General features: G+C 38.8%; 1 protein-coding gene across 2 annotated transcripts in view; it reads left to right on the top strand.

Annotated features, from left to right (window-relative positions):
* The first annotated feature begins 3,782 nt into the window (after nucleotides 1-3,782).
* ELF1 (E74 like ETS transcription factor 1) overlaps nucleotides 3,783-19,341 on the top strand; it is an 86,144-nt gene continuing 70,585 nt past the window's right edge. Inside the window, exon 1 of one of the 2 annotated variants that reach the window (XM_027557117.1) lies at nucleotides 3,783-4,076. The gene's annotated coding sequence lies outside the window, so the exon portion shown is untranslated. The remainder of the gene's footprint in view (nucleotides 4,077-19,341) is intronic. The other variant, XM_027557121.1, reaches the window with a different exon arrangement.

Genomic DNA, 19,341 nt, shown 5'->3' with positions numbered 1-19,341 from the left:
AAAAACATCTATTTCTGCTATATTGACTATGCCAAAGCCTTTGACTGTGTGGATCACAATAAACTGTGGGAAATTCTGAAAGAGATGGGAATACCAGACCACCTGACCTGCCTCTTGAGAAACCTGAATGCAGGTCAGGAAGCAACAGTTAGAACTGGACATGGAACAACAGACTGGTTCCAAATAGGAAAAGGCGTACATCAAGGCTGTATATTATCACCCTGTTTATTTAACTTATATGCAGAGTACATCATGAGAAATGCTGGACTGGAAGAAACACAAGCTGGAATCAAGATTGCCAGGAGAAATATCAATAACCTCAGATATGCAGATGACACCACCCTTATGGCAGAAAGTGAAGAGGAACTAAAAAGCCTCTTGATGAAAGTGAAAGTGGAGAGTGAAAAAGTTGGCTTAAAGCTCAACATTCAGAAAACGAAGATCATGGCATCCGGTCCCATCACTTCATGGGAAATAGATGGGGAAACAGTGGAAACAGTGTCAGACTTTATTTTTGGGGGCTCCAAAATCACTACAGATGGTGACTGCAGCCATGAAATTAAAAGATGCTTACTCCTTGGAAGGAAAGTTATGACCAACCTAGATAGCATATTCAAAAGCAGAGACATTACTTTGCCAACAAAGGTCCGCCTAGTCAAGGCTATGGTTTTTCCTGTGGTCATGTATGGATGTGAGAGTTGGACTGTGAAGAAGGCTGAGCACCGAAGAATTGATGCTTTTGAACTGTGGTGTTGGAGAAGACTCTTGAGTCCTTTGGACTGCAAGGAGATCCAACTAGTCCATTCTGAAGGAGATCAGCCCTGGGATTTCTTTGGAGGGAATGATGCTGAAGCTGAAACTCCAGTACTTTGGCCACCTGATGCAAAGAGTTGACTCATTGGAAAAGACTCTGATGCTGGGAGGGATTGGGGGCAAGAGGAGAAGGGGACGACAGAGGATGAGATGGCTGGATGGCATCACTGACTCGATGGACGTGAGTCTGAGTGAACTCCAGGAGTTGGTGATGGACAGGGAGGCCTGGCGTGCTTCGATTCATGGGGTCGCGAAGAGTCAGACAGGACTGAGCGACTAAACTGAACTGAACTGAAACTGTTTTCCTAATAGGCATTCCCACCAACAGTGTGTGAGAAGTGGAGTTGTTTCATATCCTTACCAGCCCTTGGTATTGTAGATGGTGGTGGTGTTGTTAATCTACTCTAATGGGTATAGTGGTCCTGTGACTTTAATTTGCTTTTCTTTATTGAGTAACAATGTTGAGATCTTTTCTGTTCTTACTTACCATCTGTGTCTCTTCTTTTGTAAAGTATCTGTTCAAATCATTTGAGCATTTAGAAAGTTGATTTGTTTTCTTTTTTTTTGAATTGTGAAAGTTCTTTACATGTTCCAAATAGTAGTATATGAACTGACTTTAATTCTCACAATAATTCTTTGAGGTGGATACTGTTACTCTAAATTACAGATAAAAAAGTTTAGGCAGAGGTTTTAGTAATTTCCCAGGATTTCACAGCTAATAGGAAGCAGAGCTGGTATTGGAACCCATCCTGTGCTAAACTGTTTGCCAGGTTTTTTTTTTTTTTGGCGGAGGTTGATTATGGGGGGCTGTGAATAGAACCAGGATCCAATTCGTGTAGGTGGTAAAATAATGGTTATAGAGACACCCCTGAGCAAAGCGGCAGTATATTACGGTAGCAACTCTGCATCGCATTTTTGGGAACAGCTGCTTGTTTCTGTTGAAAAAAGTTAATTACTTTTACTTTACGTCTCTTCTACTGGTGGCCAAAAGTACTTTTTCTAAATTACAGTCCAAGTATCTGCCATTATCAGGTGATGAAGTACTGTATATAAATGGATTTTCTAAACAGCAGAAGTTTACCCTTTTATGTATCTATACTTCATAAAAATGTTGATGCATTTGATGTTGGTCATCTGTTTTTTAAAACCTTTATCATAATGCTGACTTGTAGGCGCTTACTCTTTGGTGACATCCTCAGATATCCTGAATATCCTCTGACATTTCAGAGTAGCTTCAGACCCCAGTACTCTTTTTTTTTTTTGATATTTATTTTATATTGGGGTATGGCCAGTTGACGATGTGGTGATAGTTTCAGGTGCACAACAAAGGGACTCAGCCATCCACATTCATGTATCCATTCTCCGTTCAGGCTGATACGTAACATCCAGCAGAGAGAGTTCCATGTGGTATACAGTGGTCCCTGCTGCCTGTTCATTGTAAAGTAGCAGTGTGTACATGTCCATCCCAAACTCCCTAACTATCCCAGACTCCAGTACTTTTAAGTTACATTTGTAGTGACTGACTTTTTTTTTTAAAAAAAAACCTTTTCTTATGATCCCCTCTGTCACTTGTTGGCTGAAATCATCCTTCCACTAGCCCCGCTTTTACCATTTATAATTCGATTGGCTAAAAGATAATCAAATTAGGCTTATGTGGATATTATCTAAGATAAATTTTAACTCTGGGAAACAGCTTGGGGATTTTCCAAGTGATAATCTCCCGTGACTGCTCAGAGGGCCTCTCTTGGTGTTTGGGTTCCAAAGAGTCCCTCTGGATCAATGAGCTCTAAATCAAGTCAGGTATGACATTTGATGGCAGAACATGTGATGCATTTTTCTTTCTAGCCTAGCTTTTATTAATAATTTATTAAATCGTGGAGATTATTTTAGTAAAAAGATTAGGCAGTGTTCAGTGACATGGAATAAACAGGCACACAGCGGGCAGAAAGTTGGTTCACAGTCACTGTGTTTTGTAGCAGTTTACAAAGTTCCTAAGTCAGTGACAGCTTGTCCCCTCAGCTGTGCCTCTAGTAGGGCAGAATGATTACTTCCAAGTAATTAACTGAGGGGAGGAGACCTTGCTAAATCCTGTTTATTTTTTGTAAAAGATTAGGATGAAGGCTAGCCAGTGAGCTGCGCTTTTAAAGTACTTTTGGAAGTGCTTAATTCTTTCAAGCCATTCTGATCAATTTAGGCTCTTAGAAGAAATTAATATATACGCAGCCAGGGACAGGGTAAATATCTGTAGTGACTGCAGTTTCAGCTGCTTGGGCACCTTGTCAGATGGACAGGGACTTGGAGAGCAAAACTTCACCAGCCACGTGTTGACACCCTGGGGCTCTCCAGGGCATACCATGGTTGGCTTTTATTTGTGGACAGTTCTGTTTGAAAGGTCAAGAGAACTGTGGCTACCACTTGGGAGTAGTAGAGTTATGAACCACGATCGTATTGATAATCTGATTCAAACAGGGTTTCATCAAGCTTGCAGTTTTATTTAAAATCATTTTGCTGTATTGGACTTTAGTTCCTTTCTAACCCCAAGTTTACTTTTTTTAGTCTGAAAGCCAGATTAGTAATTCACACTTATTTTTCCACTGAACTTTGAATTTTCTAGTGGATTTTATCTGTTTAGCGAACTTATAAATCTGCATCTGGTATTTCAGTGTGCTGGCTTTTCCAGATTACATAGCAATATACACCTTTTATATAAGAGTTAATGAGTAGCCAGGTTAGGCTTCCCCGGCCATTGTTACATTCAAAGGCAGAAAGTTTGCTGTCTCCCTTCCATCCCCTCCCCTCCTTTTTTCCCTTTCATCTTTATATTTAGTTGCTATATTAAAGTAACTTTTAAAAGTTGCTATTTGTATTTTTTTTTAAACAGCATGCAGGTTTTTCGTTTTGCTTCCTTCTAGATTCTGACTCTGTTTTATTGTGAATTTTAAATCATGGTAATTAACCTGGGCTGAGTAATAGTTTAATCAAGGGAGGTCTGGCTGCTTGGCTCTGCCTCTCCCCCTTTGCTGTCTCTCTGCCCCGTTTTTACCTGTGGATTTGCATGTTTGACCTAGCAGAGTAACTGGGTCCACAGCAACATGGGCGTGCCTCCCTCAGAAACACTCAGTTTCACGTATGACTCATAAGCTGAAGCACAGACACCACTTCCCCAATCTACAGGAGCCATTTTAACAGCACAAAACTTGCCGGATAGCTTTTTACTTTCCAGCCCAAAGGACAGTGTCTAAGGAGAACGAGAATATTGGAAGGTAACACATTAAGATTTTGCGTGTCTGCTTCTGGCTGTTTCCTGGGCTGCTAAACGGGGAGGGTGCTTCTTACCTGTCGGAGAACATGGCTGAATGTGATCTTTAACTCTCTGGGAAAATGTGTGTCGCGGTCCCATGCCTGATTGCACTTTCCTACTAGGGGGAAACAAAGCATTCAGATTCTGGAAACTTTGAGATCTTCTTGATGAAGCAGTTTATTTTCTGTGATTTCTTTTTCCCCTCTGTGTGACTTGAGAATAAAGGAGACTTTTCTTGATTTTTTTTTTTTTAATACCACAAAGGAAACGAGGTCAAATTCTAATTTTTAAAAATGTGACTATATTTGTGAGGGTGCCCTGTAAATTACAATTAAGCAAACTGTATTATTCATGTGTGATTTGAGTGTTAAGGAAGAAGTTGAAGGGCAATGCTTTTGTTTTAGCATTTTAGTTAAGGGGAAGTGTGTAGACAACTCAGTCATAGGTGTTGCTCACTGACTGTAATATTCTTTGTAATTTTTTTTTTTGTTTCTTTAAAGTTAATGAAGTTTATACTAAACATTTAATTTTGAAACCGAATGTAAGTTTGGATAAAATGCACGGTCATTTAGATAACAAGTAAAAGTGATTATTAAAGAGGAAGAAAGGCTAGAATGATTCATTTACAGTTAGGAAAAAATAATAAAGTTTTATAATTCACACTAGAAATTTGTTCAGAGTAGCAACCTTAGAAGCATAACTAGTTTCTGAGGAAATGCAGGATTTTGATTTGTGTTAAAAAAAAAGAATGTTGACCTTCCGTCTATACAACTGTTCTTAAAATTTGCTTGTTTTGAATTAAAAATTAAAAACTAAGAAAAGATTACTTAGTCCTTTCCTGAAATAGTTCTCATTATGGAAATTAGGAGATTTTGTCAAGTGTATATAACGCTGTCCCTTCAAATTCTAGGTGCTCTGAGAAACTGGATGCAGCAGTATATTACTTAAAAAGTTATTTTGTGAAACTAAAATCTGAATGAAAGTAAAGTTTGAATATGCAGTGCTTCCAAATACAGTTTTCAGAACTCAAACTTGGCAAGTCATTTATTGTTGACTGTGATGATATTTAGCTAGCTCATCGAGGATTCGCTGTTAATAACTTTTATAAGTGACTGAAGGCCTGTCAGATGAAAGGGAAGATAGAAAGGCAGTCAATTATTATTTCTTACTCTTTGAAAAGATTGTTCCTGTTATCAGATCTCAATTGACAGGCATAAGCAGACATTTTACCAGTTTAGCTCTGAGCCATTTGCTATCATCTTTGTTTGCATATTGCCGGTTTAGTCAGCTTTTGAGTAAGCAGAAGCTGTATTTACTTCTGGTCTGCTCTGTGTGAAAAATTTAATGAAACTTTTGCCTTTCTTTCTTTTTATTGAGTTTTTAAGGCCAGTGACCCACAGAGAAAAATCAAGGGGCGCACAAATGAGCAAATAATTAAGATTTCATTTATTAAAGTAGAAGAATTTAGTATATTAAAATTAAGACACCATTGCAATTTAAATAAAGATAAATACGAATCGTATATTTTGGTTTCTTGTTATGTGGAGAAGACTGAAGTGGGGCTTCAAGGAGAGGGAGGGAAAAAAAAAAAAACAGAAGCAAAGGCAAACCAGTATGACTTATTATGTAGTCCCCTTCCCACCCTTTTCCTTTCATAAAGTTGAATAGAAGTTAAAGTGAGTCATCAGAATTAAACTTAGAATGACCAGTTTGAAGAACTTCGCATTAAAAGATTGAAGATCGTTCGGCTGCCTCACTTTTAAAGTTGAGACTGTGGCCCAGAGAGGTCTTGTGACTTGCTCAAGGTTAGGTCGTGCTGGACTGCAGGCCTTCCAGACTGCAGCTGCTCAGTTGAGCCCCCACCAACAAATGATGCTTTGTTTGAAATGGTCTGTGTTGCCTCAGGAGTGAATAAAATCTTACATTAAGTTCCTTGGTGATGATTTTGGTGATAAGGTATGGCCAAATGAGTTAACCAATGATTTTGAAAATTTGTTCAGACTAGTTTCCTTTTTCATCAGAGAGAGGACAAGGCATTTGTTTAATTTCTACAGCAGCTTTTTTCTCACTATTAGAATTTTTTCATAGTTGAAGTGTTGTGACATTACCTGTATAAGATGGGCCTAAGGAAGATGGGAATTTGCTTTGAACTCCTAGATACGAAGACAGATTTATTTCCACTTTAATCTTACCTCATCTTCTTTTGGTAGGACAAATACTGTTTCATATGATGCCTTGTTCTATTAAAGTGTGTGTAAAACTGCATATGTTTGCAAAACCTGGAGGCCTCTAAACTCTAACATAAGTATAATCTTGAATTTAACCTTCCCATAAGTAATAATCTCATTCCATTTGTTGTACCTTCTTCTTTGAAGGTTTACTTCATATACCAGGCACTTGATTCTTAGAACTGTCTGGGGAATACAGAATCTTTGTCTATTAACTTTTTGATATGTTTTATTGTGGTGGTTGAAATTTACCTTAGATCTGCCTTTCTTTAGGTCTGAAATCTGGATTTTTAAATTGCTTTTCATGTGACTGTTGAATCCTTAAATTTCTGAGTCCCCTAACCTAATTTGCTATCAAATTTTCCACAATGTGGTGGTCATCCTTGTCCTAAACAATAAACAGGGCACACAAGTCTACAAAATCTGGGCTCTAGTCTCACAAACTTAGAGTCTTACCGAGAAAATAGGTTGTGGTAACATAGGTGAAATAAATAAAGAATGAAACAAAACCACAGAGTTATTAAATTTTGGTTCAGATTGCTTGCCTAGAGGTGACAGGTGACCGAGACTTAAAATGGGCATGAAAGGTCTATGAGTCTTGAGGAATATTGAAGAATGAGTAGCCTTTATTTGTACAGGTTTGGAAGAGTATCTTCAGTGAGAGTAAGAATGTATAGGAGAAACAAATATAGCATATTAACACAGATATATGGAATCTAGAAAAACGGTATTGATGAAACTATATGCGGAGAGGAAATGGAGACCCCGAGGTAGAGAATGGACTTGCGGACACAGCCGGGGAGGGAGAGAGTGGGGCAGATGGAGAGAGTGGCCTCAGCGCACGCACACTATGGGGTAAGGTGGAGAGCTGGTGGAAGGTGCCGGGTAGCACAGGGAGCCTGGGGCGCTCTGCCGGCCGGGACGGTTGGGGGAGAGGGGTGGCAGGGGAGGAGGGGATGTGTGGATAATTGTGGCTGTATAATTATACAATAATTCACAGTATTGTGTGGCAGAAACCAACACATTAAACCAAACATTTAAAAAACCAAAATTTAAAAAAAGAATAAGAATGTAAATTCTTAGAGGGCAGAGGTGTTGTATTCTGTTTCTCCATCTTTTTCAACCTTGGACAGAGTATCAGGCACAAGTGTACAGGCCGTTACTATTACATTTGCGGCATTAAACCCTTGCTGCTCGGTTGGGCAGGTCCTGCTGTAGTGGTGGCAGACCTGTAAAGGACATGTGGCCCTTAGCTTAATCTTGGATGCATACACATTGTAACCACAGAAATAATTAACACCTGCCTGGTAATATGCTACATTTAAAGTAGTAATTTTTGACCTTTGTTGTAACAGAGAATCACCTGGTTTCAACTTAGAGATTTTGGTTTATTAGGCCCTGGGGTTTGGCTTATCCATCTGCAATTTTAATAAGTACCCTAGATGACTTTCTCAGAAAGAGAGTTTGCAGGTTTAAGAGCTGTGAAGAGTGATTAATCAGTTACTTAGCATTTTAATGTCTGAATTTTTAAGGAACAGTGGCATTTGGAAACCCACAGGCTCTAGGAAGTATTAATAAGAAGAATGGCGAGGACTTACCTAGCCTCAGCTCCCTGCGCAGTGCTCCCTTTCTCTATTGGTTTTCTGCTGGGCTTTGTCTTTCAACGTTGTGGCTCTTCTGTGTCCTTTTCTCTAATTTGGCTTTTCTTCCTCTGGCTGTCCACTGACAGCCATCTTGACCACATTATATAATTAATTGTTTTTGTTTTTCAGGCTTAATTAGCCTCTTTATCTCTCAGTGAACCATCACTCTCCCAGTGTTAGTATTTGGTTGTTTTTTTTTTTTTTAGTTCCCTTTGGTGCCTCATGGTAACTCTCCATTCCCTTTTCCTTGGGATAGGGCAAAAAAAAAAAAAAAAAAGCCCCTTCTTGCTGTGGGGTAACATTCACAGTCTTTGAAAACTCTTCTTTCCTCAGAGATACTGTTATTATTTGTTATCGTTTGAGTCTGGGAGGGAGTAACTTTTTTTTTTTTTTTGCCATGTAATACTTGAATATGGTTTTTGAAATTTCTTTGGACATTTAACTGCATAATGGATTGCATATTTGTAGGCTTTGCATGACATATTGTCTAGACTGCACAGACTCTTAAATAAGAAGAAGAGTCCCATCAGTTGAGTGGTCTGAATGTAATTTTGCCTCCGTCAGTTGATCAGAATATTTTGTTCCTTTGCTTAGGAGCTGCTTCCTTTAAATGGTAAGAATTAAATTAGTAATATCATTGAGTCAACCTAATTGATTTGGGCAGTTTTCAACTTTCTGAGCAATCTTTCTCCCGTTAGTAAAGAGGAGCTCCTAATGGGAAAGTTATTTGTCACCTCTACCTTTGTGTCTTGTCAGTTGATCTATGTACTAGAGTAAAAGTGGCTGGTGATCTATACAATAAATGTATAGGAATCCACCCTTTTTGAAAAAAATAGTTCCTGTGCAGTTTGCTTTGTTGGTAGAGGGGATAAATTAGGCAGCTGAGCTTTGGTTGTATAAATTTCTGTGCTGAAACATTTCTTATTCCTTCTCTTCCAGTAATAAGTATCTGAATTAATAACCCCATTGTCATCATCAGAAAACTCTTCGTAAACTTGTCTTTTCACCTTCGTTCATTTACCCCTATTGGAATTCAGAGGCCTTTCCATGTGCCTGTTAATGCTGCATGGCGAGGTAGCAGGGGCTTCCCAGGTGGTGCTAGTGGTAAAGAACCCGCCTGCCAATGCAGGAGACTTAAGAGACTCAGGTTCTGTCCCTGGGTCAGGAAGATCCCCTGGAAGAGGGCATGGCACCTCACTCTAGTATTCTTGCCTGGAGAATCTCATGGACAGAGGAGACTGGTGGGCTAAATCCATTGGGTCGCAGAGTTGGACACGACTGAAGCAAATTAGCATAGCATAGCAAGATATCAGCTCTTTTTTGTCTCCATATTTTGTAGCTTGAGATTGATTGCTAGCATCAAAAAAAAAAAAAGCACAAATGTAAACAATATGAATGCCTTCTAGATTTATGAAGATTGATTTAATAATTTTTATATTAAAAAACTATCAAAGTGTTGCACATTTTTAAAAACCTAATAAAAAGCCTTTAGTGAAAAGCAGCCTCTCTCTTCTACCACTTCCCCATCTCAGTCCTCCTGCCTAGAGGCAGCCACTTATACAAGTTTTTGATTTCTTGAATTTTCAAATTTGTATTTTCTTGGATCTATCTTTTCCCCATCTTCTATCCTATAGAATAGAAGTTCTTCAAGGTAGCAGGAACCAGTGTGACTTTAAGTGATGTCAAGTCACATAGAGGTCATAATTTATGTGGTAGATGCTCAATAATTCAGTGGTCATTGTATTTGTGCAGAGTTGTATGGTTTTAGAAATTAAATGAAAGAAAATTGGTTAGTTTCTGTGTTTTAGAAAACAGTCCTGTAAACACCGAAACTAGAAGATTTTATAATAAAACAATAAAAATGAGCTGTTGATTTAATAACTTAGTTTCTGTGCATCTTGTTTTTTGTATCAAAATACTCAATGGAACCTGTGTGTTGTAGTAAAGCAATTCTTTATCCTTTTTTCTTGAAAACTATGAAATGTGAGTGTAGGATCATGTATAAAACATACACAGTTTACTGTGATGGATTCATTTTGATATTTGGCAAAGCTAATACAATTATGTAAAGTTTAAAAATAAAACAAAAACACACACACACACACACAGTTTAAATGTTCTTACATAGTGTTTACCCATGTCACAACAGCCTAGGCTAAGAAATAGAGCATGTTTATTAAGATAAAAATCCCCAACTCTGCCCATGTTTGTTTTTCCTTAAAAATAACTATTATTCTGGTTTTTGTGATAACCCTTTCTTTATAGTTTTACCCCTTTGGATTTTACTGAAATGGATCATACCATGTATACTCTGTAGTGACTTGTTTCTTTCATTTAACTCTATGAGATTTATCTTAATTGATTTTAACTGCAGTATAATACTGCATTGTCTGGAACGTATTTACCATCTCGTTGATGGTGGTAGAGTGTGTCCAGTTTGGGAACACTCTTGATGTAATTCTTGGAACATACGTGCAAGAGTTCTTTATTATATCGTCACAATGAGGTATGTGAAGAGTTTACAATGTGTATGGGGAGAATGCAAATTAAAGATAATCTAGAGCTTCTCATTGTCTTTCCTAAGAAGAGATGCTATCGATGCCTTCTTGCTCCTTCAGCCTCTTGTCATGGTGGTTTGCCCTGGGGGCTCAAACCTTCCAGCGTGTGCTCAGTTGCTTCAGTCGTGTCCGACTCTGCGACCCCGTGGACTGTAGCCTGCCAGGCCGCTCTGTCCATGGGATTCTCCAGGCAAGAATATCGGAGTGGATTGCCATTCCCTTCTTCAGGGGATCTTCCTGACCCAGGGATTGAACCTGAGTCTCCTGTATCTCCTGCATTGTAGGCAGATTCTTTATTGCTGAGCCACCAGGGAAGCTAGGACCCTAAAAAGTGGGCAGGTGATGTCTTTAGAATAAGTTGTGGGCATTAGTACATTTGACCACTAAACACTCAGCGGTTTAGCATGCCTCCCATTTATAAACTAGAGTTTATTTCAAACAATTTTGAGTAAAAATTTTGTGATAGATACATTAAAATCACTGTTACGTACATAAAAACAGTACTATCATTGATACATATGAAGTAAAGTTATAAAAATATAGGCAGTTGGGCAACAGCAATTTTAGAATGGTAAGAAGAGATTGGAGAGGGATATATGCATATTTATATTTGACTTTTTTATTCTTAAGACTCTGAAACAAATTATGGAAAAATGTTAATATAAAGCTGGGTGATGGGCATGTCATTGTATTCTTTCTTTGGTTGAACTACTTCATAGTAAGTTGTGCTATGTAAGGGGTAGATTATTTTCCCTCCACATTTATATATAACTGAGAAATAATGTTTAATTTGATGAGGACCAGAAGTTGATTTTTAAAAAAGAAGTGGTGAGTAAACTCTACATCAGTTTAAAAAATCATCATTTCAATGAAGGAGATGAGCTAGATTCAGAATTAAGTTATACGTAAGACTGTATATCTGTCCCCTATAACTAACAAGATGGCTCTAGGCATACTTCTGATGAGTAAATGATAATTTCCAGTTGACATCCATTAACCAGTTGGAGATAATAGTTTGTTTGAAATAATTTAGCCTTTAGAATCGTCACTTTCAAATATTTTTCAAAAATACATTTTAGAACAAAGATTCTTAAAACATAATTGATATAGTGTTAATTGACATTGATAAACTTTTTCCCCCCCCAAGCTTTAAACTTTTTATTTCGTATTGGGGTATAACCAATATACTGATAAACTTTTAACTAGCAAATACCTTGAATTAGACTTTTACATCTAACCAGATTTATTGCCATAATTAGTGTTCCGTCTTGCTTCCTGATATGTGTTTCATCTTGTTTCCTTAAAATTCTTACTTATGATGATAGTAATTCTTGCATCTTTAGTTATAAACTTGATATGGAATCTTCATATAAGATTTCCAAAATTCAATAATGTAAATGTGGGATTTGCTATAAAAAGGGAAACATGGACCTTTCTTTCAAAGTCATCCCCTGGCATGTGCGCATGCTCTCTATTTTTAATTGGGAATGAACACACAGTGGTTTATTATCAAAGAAATGCAAGCCCTGGGTAAACACAACTTTGCATATGTGTCCATAGTGGGGGAAGAAAGAAATCAAAGTTTTCATTAAGTTCTCAAAATATCAGATTGCCCTGGCTCTCTTTTTTGGGCTGTTTTCCAGGGTGTCTCTATTTGTAGTAGCAGGAACACAGAGGAACAAATGGAAGTAGAAGTCATAGGATTTATGTAATTGAAAGGGTTCTCCTAAGTCATGCAATTCAGGGGTCTCCTGGATTTTTTTTTAATTATATTACTTTTCCTCCTATATAATTTACCGATTCATTCAACAATTGTTTATTGCCTGTAGTATTCTTGACGCTGGGGAATACAGCAGCCAGAGATTTTCTTACTGCAATTTAGAACGTAGCCATACTGATGGAACCAATGCAGTGTTGGTGGTGGTGTGTAGACTGCACCTTTCACGCAAGTTAGAAAGAGACTACTGGGGTTAGACCCCTGAACTTGTTAAGATCTCTGCATAGGACATTCTTAAGGTGAGCTACCTTTGTTCTGCAGAAGGTCAGAACATGTTGTGAGAGGCATCGTTGAAGATGGGCTGCTTTGTGTATCTAAGATATTTCTCTTTGTTACAGTGGAAGCCAAATAATCATGACTTATCTTTTTTTGGTAATAATATTTTTCTAAGCACTAAATCCTCGCGAATGTTTAAAATTCCTTTCCAAGTAACCTTTGTATTTATTCAGAATTTTATGTCTTAAAGAAGCTTGTTCAAGTATGCTGGAAGAATATATACAGTATCATACTATTTATATAAGGTTTAACATATACCACACAAAACACATATATATATTAAACCATGAAGAAGAAGAATGTGAAGATTTTAGATTTAAATTAGAATTAATCAGAATTAAACTTATATGTGTTTTAGTTTCAGAGACAGTTAAGACAATTTGTATTTAGAAATAGAAGATTTGTGTAAGTTATTTGTTTATTCAAAATACTTTATGGTCTGAACTGTTAAAACTGGGTGTTATATTTGATCCTTTTGTCTATGGACCAGAGACAGATATGTGGTTGTTATGGGCTAATTTATAACCTGTTAGTCTTAGAAATAAACTGAAAGGAAGACATACTGTTCATCTGCACTTGGTAGAATAAAACAGTTGCCTGCCTTTGTTAGCAAATGATTGTCAAGAAGGTGGTACACACTAGGTTCTCTGCAGACGTCCTGAGACTTTTCTCACCATTTAGAGTGGTTCGAGGGCATCCCAGGTGGCACAGTGGTAAAGAATCTTCCTGCCAATGCAGGAGATGCAGGAGACTCAGGTTTGATCTCTGCAGTCGGGAAGATTCCCTGGAATAGGAAATGGCAACCCCTCCAGTATTGTCGCCTTGGAAATCCTACGGACAGAGGAGCCTGCGCGGCTACAGTCCACGGGGTGGCAAAAAGTTGGATGTGACTGAGCACCCTCACACAGGGTGGTCTGACAGAGCATCAGAGCCACAGGCTGTGGCAAGGGAGCTAATGTGTAAGGAAACGGACACTTCCCTTAAGGCTCAGGGAGCATGTATTCCCTAGACACTGGGACAGTTGAGGGCAATACACTGACAAGCAAGAGCAGAGATATACTACAGATATGCTGGGAAGGCGCTAGGCTCTTACTCTGCTGAAAAGTATATTTTCATTGAAAAATACTGAATAAAAACGCAGTTGTTATCCAGGATACTCATTTTAAGAAATGTTACTTACTTTAGGAGCATGGTGCCATGCTTAAAGTTGATTTTTATGTGTATATTAAATTCTCTTAAATGACTTACTTAAAACAGCAAGACTTGACCTATTAGGAATGGAGTTCTGTTTGGTTTGTTTATAGTTGATGGGTGAGCATATGTGAATAAATGGTATGAGCCAAGTTTTGGATATTCTGAGAAGAGAACAAGCGGGTAGAGATCGTGTGATTGGCAGGAGGGACACGAATGGCGACCTGGAAAAAGTGCTTACCAGAGCCATGGCAAAAATGGCCAGGGATCCAAGAGGCAAGCTATCCTTACTGCTGTTTTGAGTTGCCTGTTGGAAGGATTTTTGTTTCCGTTTTGAGTGGTGGTTATCTTTTATGAGAGGTAAAAGCTGAATGGGAAGGTCTTCTATCCAGGTGGTCAAATGTTATTTATCTAACCAGTTGGGTAAAATAGTTTGAGGGCTGTTCTGTTGTTCAGACATTTCATTTTGTAGTCCATCATTGTGATTTTCAAGTCTTAATTTGAAAGGTGTTTACTCCTAAAAATACTTCTCGAGAAAACTATTAATAATGAGTCTTCATGTGTGAAATGAACTTAGATCCCCACCTCAGAATACCTTTTTATTTGTTCTGTTTTCATAAACAGTCTTTACCAATTACATCTTTATGCTTCTGGCACCAGGCTTTGATACATTTTCACATAGATGATTGGACTATTTATAAAACAAGACATAAAGATGTAGCAGAGAAGGCAGGAAGTACTTGATGTTTGTATGCCATATCTTGTTCTCTGCTTCCTGTCAGTTAAACCACGATGAGAGGAACAGAGACACAGATGTACAGTTGCTGCTCTAATTTCCCATTAGGGGACACGTTAAGTGTAAAGCTTGTTTCATTAAACTTTTGTCACTTGTCAATCCTAGGCATGTCACAGGCTTGTTTTGTATTTATGGATTGTATGGATCACAGTTAGAGAAAATATGAAAATGTGTTTACTTTTTGTGAAATTTTTGTAGGTCATAAAAAACTGGCCTTCAATATGAAATGATAAGCTAATATATTGGTCTCAAATTTTGATATGCATTCTTTTTTTTTTGGTGTATCAATATTCTTTAAAAGTTTTAGAGCACTTGGTGGTTTACAAAGTAAAATCTTAGTAGGTACAACTTTTAAGATGATGAAAGAAAGGTCACAGAGGTTGACTTACCCAAGGAAATAAAGTTATTAAATGGCAGTACTAGGATTTGAACACAGGTCTTCTGATGCCAGATCCTGCGTGCTTTTAGGAAAAAGTTTGTTTTCATTAAATTCCCATTTCATCTTTATTCAGTGATTTAAGCTTTTAGGTTTACCTTAGCTCCTTCTATCTGGAATGTCCCCCCAGCAAATAATACTGAATAACATGGGAAAATAAGTTTTGTATCTATTTCTGCTGCATCTTTGGTCTCAGCTTATAGACTGATTGTCCATAGTGTCTTAGCTACTTGTCTCTTTCCTGTCAACTCTTACCCACCGGTGTCTAGCAGGTAGGTCCCTCGTGAGTCCTTGTGAAATAAATAAAAGAATATAGATAGTACTAATATGACTTCTGAAGGCTACCTAGTATATAGGAGAAGACAATACAAGGGGAATGTAATCTTCTCCTTGAAGTGTTTATGTTTGTGAAGGGAATGGTTTAAAAAAGAAAACTCCCCAATAAACCTTTTGTTAGTCGCTCAGTCGAGTCCGACTCTTTGCGACCCTATGGACTCCAGCTCACCAGACTCCTCTGTCCATGAGGATTCTCCAGGCAAGAGCACTGGAGTGGGTTGCCATCCCCTTCTCTATAAGCCTTTCAGTTGTTGTTAAATTTCAATTAACTCAAAAGTCAAATTAAAAATTAAAGGGAAATAGTAGCCTTGAGGTTTGCCTGTAAGAAGTTGGCCATTGGATTTAGCTGTATCTGTTTTCACCTCAAATTTTCCCTTCCCCTCTCCTTATGTACCTATAGACTGTCTGAAAGGTAAGAAGTTATCCCACAGCTCTTCCACTTAGAGAGGTCACATTTTCTGTGTCCAGTTGTCAGGGGTTTGGCGGTAGCTGGGAGTTAGATGTGAAGGAGAGGGGCAGGGCTTCTGTTTATGGGTTGTAGGACAGCCATATTGCCTGACAATCCCACATTTTTAAAGCAGAATTTTTTGAGGGGGATCATCAAGATCACTAGATTAGAAACCCTATGAAGGCAGAAATGGTCTGTTTTTTCCTGTATTCCTGCCACCTAGAACAGAGTCTGACATGTTGTAGGTACTCAGGGGATATTTGTTGAATGGATGAGTGAATGAATGAGTGTGAGCTGAGGTCAGACATGTACTCATACTGTCTCTGAGCATCTTGAGTATTTCTTTGACAAATATTGTTCATGACCCTCTAGGTAAGCTGTGGGGGTTTGGTGGTGACCATGACAAAGTCCTTGCTCTTATTTGGTTGGTCTCTGAAGCCATGGTTGTTACTGACATGACGATTAAATGACAGATACAGCAAAGTACTTTAATATGAAGCCTGGTACCTGTAGCTATTATTTTCTTATTTTTTTTCTAATTTGTTATTATTATCTCTCTCTTAATTCCTTGAGGATAAGTATCATGGTTTTTTGTCTGTACAGCAACATCAGTGGTTGTAAAGATGTTTAAGAATTAAGCAGTATGTATATGCCGGGCTTCCCAGGTGGCACTAGTGGTAAAGAACCTGCCTGCCAGTGCAGGAAACGTAAGAGATGTGGGTTTGATCCCTGGGTAGGGAAGATACCCTGTAGGAGGGCATGGCAAGCCACTCGAGTATTCTTACCTGGAGAAGCCCATGGGCAGAGGAGCTTGGAGGGCTACAGTCCATAGTGTTGCAAAGAGTCGGACTTGACTGAAGTGACTTAGCACACGTGATATGATATGTCTTGTTTTGTAAATTAAGGCTGAGCGCCGAAGAATTGATGCTTTTGAACTGTGGTGCTGGAGAAGACTCTTGAGAATCCCTTGGACTGCAGGGAGATCCAACCAGTCCATTCTGAAGGAAATCAGCCCTGGGATTTCTTTGGAAGGAATGATGCTAAAGCTGAAACTCCAGTACTTTGGCCACCTCATGCAAAGAGTTGATTCATTGGAAAACACCCTGATGCTGGGAGGGATTGGGGGCAGGAGGAGAAGGGGACGACAGAGGATGAGATGGCTGGATGGCATCACTGACTCGATGGACATGAGTCTGAGTGAACTTCGGGAGTTGGTGATGGACAGGGAGGCCTGGCGTGCTGCAGTTCATGGGGTCGCAAAGAGTCGGACACGACTGAGCGACTGATCTGATCTGATTACCAACAAATTATGATATAAGTGGACCTTATTGTGCTGTTGTAAAATTTCTAAGTGTGTCTTCATGCTAAAGTATTTTTAAAAATCTAGTAAGTGCCCACTACATCTACTAAAGCAACTTTGAATTCTTGAACTTCTGAAGAGTCAAGCAAAGCCACAAAGCAGAAAAGGCATCTAACAAAGAGCCAAGTTTAATGCAAATAGACATTTTTACAGGAACTTCTTTCTTCTAAACATTGTCCTAGAAGAAAGTAAAGATGCACTGAAAGTTGGTGCCAGAAGTCTCTATTAAATGAGTAAGAAACTTTCATCAGTCATGGATGTCATATCCTTCCTCACTAAATAACTGAATCAGCATCATCTTTTCAAGATACTTAATACTATAAGCTGCAATATGCAGTCATCCACAGATGCAGCGAGTTCATATATTTCAAAGTTTCTGTAGTGTCCAGATGGATATAGGACAGTTTTGAGGTTCAGTTGATTAACTTGTAAGAAAGGTTGTATGGTAATGAGTCATATCTTTTTTTAAATCTTATTTTTCTATTTCTGCCTTCTTTTAATCCTTAGGCAAAGAATAAAAACTTGATGTAAACTAGTGAAGTAATTTTTGCTTGTTTTAAATAATTTTCCTATACCCTGGGTGATTTATAAACCATTGTGGAGAATCTCTGTTACACGTAACTAATGAAGAATTTAAGGAGGATAGTATACACATCAGCAGCTAGAAGTTATTAATATCAGTGTAGAAGTCAAGCTATGGGATGTTTGTTTAAACTGTCCTCATCATTTTTAGATGGTAGTTTCCCGACCCCCTTGCTTTGGGCTTCGTAATCTTGGGGACCACACAGTATTGCTGCAACCGGATTTGAAAACCTCCAGGAACTTTCCACTTCTTCTTTCCAAATCAAGCCTGCATTCCACTGCCTGACTTTCAAGACTCTCCATAATTTGGTTTTGCTTTGGTTCACATTTTCTACTGTTTGCTGTTGTCAACTCTTAGCTCTGGTCAGCCTGTTAACTGTCTCCAAACTTACTCTGGTCATTGGTTTTTGTTTATTCATTCATTCATTCATTTTTGTTTTGGGTATGCTGAGTCTTCGCTGCTGCTGGGGCTTTTTCTTCTCTGGTTGCAGCGAGCGGGGGCCACTCTCCAGCTGCGGTGTGGTGGCCCTTCTTGGAGCGTGTGCCCTCGGGTGTGAGGCTCAGGAGCTCTAGCGGTTGGGCTCCGTGGCTGGAGGACAGCTCTGCAGGGGTGTGCCACGTGGGCACAGCTGCTCCTCAGCACAGCTTGGGGGATCCTCCCAGATCAAGGATCCAACCTGTGTTTCCTTCGTTGGTTGGTGGATTCTCCACCACTGGGTCACCAGGGATGCCCACTTTGGTCGGTTTTAATTCTCTTTATTCCTTTGTGTCTCAGCCTTCACACAGATGCGCATCCATGCACATGTGCACGCATGTACACATGTATGCCTGTCTAAGGAAACATGTGTGCACACACACTATATCTGGCTGTCTTTCCCTTTCCGTACAGTCTCTCCACATCCTGCCTCACTTGAAGGTTGAGTTTAAGGCCTTCACTGTCTAAAGTGTTTCCTTGACCCATTTGCCCGTCCTTTCTTCAGAAATGCTGCAGTATTGGCCAGCTTTATTAACGTTTAATTAAATGCTGACTTTCAGTGTTCAGTTATTTTCTCTCCTGGTCTTGTTTCCTGAACTAGATTGTAAGCTCCATAGAAGGCAGCCCATGCGTTATCTCTTCGTCTTTCCCACAGTGCTGAGTTTAGGGGAAGTTCACTAAGTATCATCAGTTGTTTTTTTAACCACCAAGTTGATCAGTAGAGCATGGTTTCTTGTGAAAATGGATGTTGTAAGAAGGCCTAAAAATTGAACTGTTCTGTATTATAATTCTTTTTTTTTCCCCCTGCACTGCATGGCTTGTGGGATCCTAGTTCCCCGACCAGGGATCGAATTCATGTCCTTAGCAGTGAAAAGCAGTCCTAACCACTGGACTGCCAGAGAATTCCCTGTGTTACAAATCTTTATATAAACTGTGAATAGTATTTAAAGTTTGCTTCAATCTGAGATTTGTGCAATAGGAAAATATAAAGTTACGTATGTAATTTATACTCAGCCCATGCCCTTCCACTGTCTCATTTCTCATCTTGTGGTTTTGCTGCTTCTAGGTTTTTTGGTGTCCTCGAGTTTACCATCATAGGCATGAGCCAGGTCATTATGAGG

The sequence above is a fragment of the Bos indicus x Bos taurus genome, chromosome 12 (assembly GCF_003369695.1).
Source record: "Bos indicus x Bos taurus breed Angus x Brahman F1 hybrid chromosome 12, Bos_hybrid_MaternalHap_v2.0, whole genome shotgun sequence".
NCBI lineage: Eukaryota > Metazoa > Chordata > Mammalia > Artiodactyla > Bovidae > Bos > Bos indicus x Bos taurus.
This window is presented reverse-complemented; position numbering and strand designations above follow the sequence as displayed.